This window comes from Syngnathus floridae, chromosome 13 (assembly GCF_059516105.1).
Source record: "Syngnathus floridae isolate MCC-2025c chromosome 13, RoL_Sflo_1.0, whole genome shotgun sequence".
Taxonomy (NCBI): domain Eukaryota; kingdom Metazoa; phylum Chordata; class Actinopteri; order Syngnathiformes; family Syngnathidae; genus Syngnathus; species Syngnathus floridae.
In genome coordinates, this window is record NC_142425.1 from 8,035,663 (window position 1) to 8,043,066 (window position 7,404).

Below are 7,404 nucleotides of genomic sequence, written 5' to 3' on the forward strand. Positions count from 1 at the left end.
ACGCCTCTTGATGAGGCTACAATCAACGTCCCTTTGCAGTCCCTTGAGGGGAGAAGGGGGGGGGGGGGGTCATGGGACGCGTCCGCCATTGATCAATGTGCACCTTCTGGCCAAAAGCAGATTGGGTGTCTGATGTCTTCTAACTTTGAGGCAACAGTAGTTCAATCTGTTTGCTGACAAGAAGGTCAAGCAAAATATGGAAATTTGGGCCCATGGTGGAATATTTATTTTTCTGGATAGTTTCTAACTATAGTGGAACATCTAAGATTAAACACAAGTTTTAAATCAAGCAAGGCCAATTTTGTGGCTATATTATGACATTTGTGGAACGTTTTTTTTTTTATTTTGTTTTGTCTAACCTTAAATGGACGTCGAGCGTATTATTAAAAGCACATGGCCCGGGCACGTGTGTGGTAAGACCACAAGTGGTACAGTATAGAATCGGCTCCACTCGCCTGAGTTTGTTGTGGTCGGTTTTCCATTTCAGGAAATTGCAAAAACCACGCCGCATTGAATGCATCAGTTGGAACTAGACTCAACAACGACATGAATGGAGGAGATTCTGGCTCAAAGAACAAATAATATTACTGCCGTACTGAGAAGCTAAGCTAAAGTACAGTACAGTTTAGCCAAATTTTCAAATATCAGAATCGGGGAGGCAGACATATTAGTCCGCTGTGCTGCTGACGTAGAATATCAATTCCTAAACTTTTGTTTAAAAACTGGGGCAAGACAAATCCCATCAACCCAATCAATACCACATCGATCATCATTAGACAATCATTTTAAAGGACTAAAATGCTTAAGGGCAATTATCCTCTTCCTAATGACACATTAAAACAGGATGACCCTGAACCGTACTGAGAAATGCACTGCAGAAGGATGTTTGTGAGCCAACATTTGCTTAAATTTACTCCCCCCACCCACCCCCCCTGTGCTGAGGTCTCCCAGTGGAGTCATGAGGAGCAAACAGAGTGAGACAGACAGACTGTCAGCAGTGCAACCGCTGGAGCAAAAGAAGACTACTTGTCTTGTGTCTGCTGTGCATGCGTGCCACAAAGCCATTGAGTGTGAAAAAAGGGTCCAGTTGTTGAAATGTTTCTCGGATCAAAACATGCCTCTTAGCAAAAGTCAAAAACAAATGCTAAACCAAATGTTACTATTTTAGTGTATAATGGTCTTTTCATTGCACATTAAAGCATCTTAAATGGATTTTTGTGGATAGTTTCCTACTGGACTGGAACGTCAAAGGATAAATGCGATGGGGGAGTAGCCTTCATCTTTCGTGAAAACATTTTTTTTTTTGTCCATGCAATTGAATGGGCATCTATAATTCATGGCTTTTCACTATTTGTGGTCCAGCGTGGTCCCTATCTGCCAATATAAAAACCGCTGACTTTGACAATGAGAGATGATGGTGCTTCATTCTTTTTTCCAAATATTTACTCATAATTGGTGTAAGAATCTCAGTAAACAAGGAATTTTTTTTTTTTTTCTTAACACATATTGTAGATTTTTTTTGTTAATTTTTAAGCATCAAACTGTTGGTATATAACCATTTTTTATTTAGTTAGTCCAATTTAAAATTCAAAGTTGCATGTTAAAAGGCATATTTTTCAACTCCTATTTTTACTTTTATTATTACATTTCCTTGCACAATAGATTCATTAGCCAGCAGTCTAAAGCTGGGAGGGGGCGAGAGTCCCCCGGGGAATTGTGACTCCAAAATGCAAATCGCAACTATTTTCACATTTGCCTTCCGATTCAAATCCCACTGAGTAAAATCTCTATTGTTGCAACAACAAACAATTTGATGAATGTGGGTCATCCTTTTGTCTTCCCTCCAGGTGGGAGGACCATCACTGGATGAGAACATGCGAGCACACAAAAGCTCCCATCCACATAAAACAGCTGATGAGCAACAAACGCGAGTTGGTGGACATTCCCGGCGAGGCCGACATACTTTGATTTATGCGCTTTGTTTAAAAGACTCCGTTTCTCTTCCCCACAAAGCCCTTTGTTATGCTCACACTTTGCTGGCTTAATCGACACTTCCGCTTATTCTCATTAATAAAACATAGCGACACGCTCCCAGCTGGGGTGGAAGAGCGCAATAGTCGGGTTTGATATGTTGCCTGAGGTGACACGCGCACATGCATTTGAATACAAACACACGTTCTGTCAATCAAAGGAAGCTCGGCTTTTGCCACTTGCAGTTAATAAAACTTCACAAGTGTGACGCAACCCCCACCGACACGCCAAACTGAATTTTCCAGATAACACGGAGTATGTGTGTGTGAGCATGTGTCATCATGTCCGGTTGACCACCTCAGATGGGATGTGACACAGGATGAATAATACAAAAGAGAGACATCCGTATGTGTCCACAGCATCTGCTCCTGTCTGGGGGGGCTGACGTGTGCCCCACCCCACAAACCACATTTACAAACTGATGAAGCAGACACGTGCTGGATTAGACATACAAACACACTCGGGGGGGCAATTGGAGGGTCTGACCTTTAGGGTTTTACAGCCCTCTCTTTCTCAATTTATGATGAGAATAACATTTCAAGATAAAAATGGTAACTTCAATTCTCTGGAAAGTTTGTCTCCAACTTGAATAAAACTGCTACATAACGTCTCCAAAATGTGCATTCTATCTTTTTCATATTTGAACAAGAATCTGAGCTATAAGAATATATGGCCTCTGGCAAAATAAGAAATTTAATGGAGGTCTAAGACCTTTGGCGCTCGGCTTACTCTGCTTTTGATATTCTAAATGAAAACCAAAAAGATGAAGGCTCAGCTGAGGCTTGATCCAAACAATGAATGATTTATGGGTTGGAAAGCAGTCTGGGAGCGGGGCAGAGGTTTGTTGCTATTTCTGATCTAGCCGACACCACCTCTGTTGTCTAAGTCCTGACGGACTGACAAAGGAATGATGGAATCAAAAAAAAAGAAATAAAAAAGTATGAGGGGAGGAGAAGGAAACGGATGCAGCCGGCAACAATGGAGCCGTCTGGCTCGGTGGTGGAACAGGTTTTTCCAAGGCCGCGGTGCTTTTCATGGGACTTGGTGACACATAATTGAGTCAATCTACTTAATCCACACCTGAAAGTGGCAGAAGATGACCAATAGATTCAAACGTAAGTCACCATTCATTTAGTTTCTCCTTAGTAGACTCGACGTCATGAAGGAGCGCTGACTCAGCACAGTACGAATCACGAGTGAGAGCTGAATATATTTTCGAACAAATACCTCTCTGACCGTGTTAGTCAGGTAGCAGCGGATTAAAAAGACACCCAGCAACTGGAATCGGTGTGAGATTTACAATAATTTGGCACTTGGATAACAAACTGGAATTTAGGGGGAACATAAGTCTTCGGATTTATGCTTCTTGACTCTGAAAAGTAGCCAACAAATGTGGAAAGACATACTCTGGAAAATTTGCTATGAGAGTGTAAAGGTGAGAAACTGGATATTTATACTAAAACATTTACTGTTTCCATGACAACTTACTTTCAGAGCATAAAATATTTCAACCTAAAAACGCGCCATTTCCAGGCAGTCTGAAATGTCTTGAATTTAGCGGCTGGCTAGGGTGGCTGTCTCCTAAAATGAAGGTTGCGAGTCGGCCCGCCAGGTCCCCGCTGACTATTTTGAAATATTACCCACTGCATTGGAAACAATGTGAGGTGAATTTAGACATTCCTTTCTTTCAATACATTCAACGTTTTGGTTCTTCTGTATGTGCATTTCTGATTTTGTGCTCACCACAATTTCAAAACCAATTGTACAAAACAAATGTGGATCGTAAACATGGCGGCCAGTTGCCAGTCACGTGGAACAAAAGGAACTATCCGATACAGACGTAAGTCAGGAAATAAAAGCTGAAATGTTGCTCCTTGGTGGCAAAACCAAACGTTTTCAGTCTACAAAAGCCTTTATAAGGAACTCACAGCTGGCCTGGGAACACCTCAGTAATGCCAAAGGCATCCCCGCTAAGACGGCTGCCCCGTGACTTGGAGCGGAGTGGATGAAAAAGGATGGATGGAAAAAGGCGTACTGTACTGAATTGTACCCAACCTGACTGCCGAGTGAAAAGTGCTCTTTTTGTTCTTTGGTTGGGTCCTTCCTCCTCCCCTTAATAAAGCAACAAGAGAGTCATTGAGCATTGCCAACACTGCTTCTAAATCAGAGTGCGCTTTCAGTCCTCCCGAACGGGTCCGCATCCACCGTGGCACAAAAGAAGGAAGTGCCGAGGAGGTTGCACACAGTCACGCTCACTGTTTGTCCAGTTTACTGCTCAATTTGGAGCTTTATGGTTTTGGCGTCCTGTTTACACTCTGTTCTTCTTTAGCCAAGAAAAAAAATAAAAGGCAGCAACAAAAGCGTGCCAGCGGGTTCAGAACCTGAGCACCTGCACCTTAAGCGTCACTCTCGTAAAAAGAATAAGTCCTCCTCGCCGAGGGCACCTTTGATTGCAGCGAGTAAATAAAAAATGCATCAGCTTTACTTCCCCGCAGGCCTTTTCTTCTCTTTTGCTCCACATGCATTCCTCCCAAAAAGTGACACACACACAAATGTGACACAAAAACATTGCACAAATGCCGCTTCTTTTAGGGTCCTTTCCCAACACTAGCTTGCCCACATCTTCAGTTTCTCACTTGGGGAAGATTTTCCACACACAATGCCAGCAGGCTATTTGACTTGGCACCACTTATGTGTTTGGCTTTCAGTACCAAAAAATGTGTGTATGAGAGTCGTTTTGGAAAACGCCACATAGACCTCCCACGCTGCGTGGTGAAACACAGATGGAAAAAGCTTCAAACTGCCGACGGCCAGTTTAACCAGACAACACAGTGGTTGCGCTAATTGTTTTAGAGCTTTGACAGCAGTCAACAGTTACTTACCAAAATGAATTGAAAACACACTCAAGGTTTTCATGCTTCCAGAAATGTCCGTCGTCCACCATTTGCATAGGGTATGGTGGAAAGACAAATAAAAACATGAGGATCCTTTTTTTCTTTGTTATTAAAAGGCCATGATGATATCATAAATTATTTAAATCTTAAATAAACCAAATTGTAGCACTTTGGAGGGATTATAAACTGAAGCGCGGAATCACGTTTATCAACAGCAATCATCATTGTTATTTCTACCTTTTCGCCAAGCTTCTTTTGTAGATACGACATAAAAGATAAACAAAGAACTTCAATCATGCCGACTTGAACTAAGAATCAATGAACCAGACCACATTGTCATAAAACGAGACACATTAACGTGTAACACCGATTGAACCATAAAAAAAAAAAAAGTGGTTGTATGTCAAAAGACTTATCGCTAAGAACACGGTCCAGCAGAATGAAGTTACATAAGGAGTGTCTCCGAAGGTTGCTTATCTCTGTGGCATCACCTTGGATTTTAGAGGAGAGGACACATTGTGCATGCTCAGAAGAAAAGCCAGCTTTGTGGTTGAGTGTGGCAACACCCCTGAGATAAAACATCCATCCAGAACATTCCTTCATAACCTCGCTTGATCAATTAGTCAAGAATGCTCAGCCCGAGGCCAAAATAAACATGAGTGATAAAGCACATCTGTCAGAAGGTAATAAGTTTTGATTTTTTTCATAAACAAAGCGGTGGGTGGAACATTTTCTCCCACGGCGCTTTTTCTCTTCACTCCACAATCTTCGATTTTGAGGTATCATGGAAAGTGCTTGAGAGAATCTATCATCAGCCTAATTTTTATTTATGTAATTTTTATTTTTATAAGGTATGTCAATGAGTCCATTAACATGCTCAGATATTTATACAGTGCAGGTGATTGTAGAATTTTGGGAAACTAACCTGGGGTCATCAAGTGTGATCTTGGGAATTATGACTTCAATTCTGGAATTCAAATGATTGGAAAATGTCTCCTCTAAGAGCTGCTCTAATCTCATTAGATCAAATTGCGATTTATTAAGATTGCTTTGTATCCTATTACATATATAGACTTTCGATCCTGATGAAATTCAAAATCCAGCTTCTTACTTTTTCAGATGCTAATTCACTCATTGATTTGACAGCCTTGGTGTTCGACAACACTTGTATTTGTACTAATAAGTAAGATAATGATCGTTAGGTTTTGCTACGGAGTCAAACTAAAGAATACTTCATAAAACAGACTCCCAAAAGCTAAGAAACCAAATTAAAACCAAGTGTAGGCCAAAAAATGAGATCTGTGTGTATTTTTGAGGCCTTCAGGGAGGTTTTGCGTGTACACGTGTCTCTGTGGAGCATCTGTTTGTTTAACTTTGCGGCAAGAGGAGGCTCAAGCGTGGAATAACTCCCAGCTTGCCGTATGACATTAAATTCCTCGGAATCTTATAGTGGTTTTCTGGGAAGGTTTGATGTGAGGAGGTAAGGCTGCCCTGAGAGTCCAAATACTTCCGATTGTGGAGAGAGTGTCATGACTGAAAATATAATTTCAAGTTGGGCCAGATGCTGGTTCTTTTTACACCACCTGAAAAAATACTCAGGTCTCCAAGTATCACCACTATGATCAGGAATAAAATACAGTAGCGTAGTAGGCCCAAGTTAATAAAAAAAGTTGGTTTTATTCCTAAAAAAAATATTTAATATTATTGTAGATTCAGAAGCATATTTTTCTTATTAATCTGGTCTAAGTGAATGAAGCTCCTCCGCTAATTTTAAAATAGCTTCTTGGCTACACAATGCAGAAGATAGGACCAAAGCAATAGTTTTATATTTGGCATAGTTCACTGTATTGCATAAATACAGGATGTTTTCTCAAGTAAATGTTGAACAGGTGAGGCAAGACAAAAGTGCATACCTGGACTCAAAAGATTCCAACATGAGGAGAAATCATTTCTTTTGGCATCATGTCTTTGTGCAATTACTGTGATTGCTTTGCCAGTTGCTTTCTGGAAAGGAGGAGCGGCCTAAACAATGGTTAAGAGAAAAATGTGAGATGAAGCAAGCAGATACATTCTCACCAAAAACATCACTTACTGTTTATGCTTTTTTTTTTCTTATTTTTCCACTTGCATAATGGTTGAAAATCTTGTAATGTCATTAGGTTCCCCTTCAGTGAAACGTTTCAACCCATCCTTCCGTCTAAAGCCATCACATGAAAGGCTTAGTGTGTTTTGTTATTTAGTGAACTATTTAGCTGGACGTCGCCTGAGCGTAGAGACGTGGAGACTGGACGTAATGGTCCAAACAGCCCGAGAGAGACAGCAAGGAATTTGCTGCTTCCCTTAAGGGAGGAAACAGCCTGGAATAATGATAGTTGGGTTGAGACGAGAGGAAAGCCACTAATCATAGCAGACAATACAAAACATTATAATGAAAAAATTAAAACAACAAGCCATTGCTAGTTACTTAACATTGTTGGGG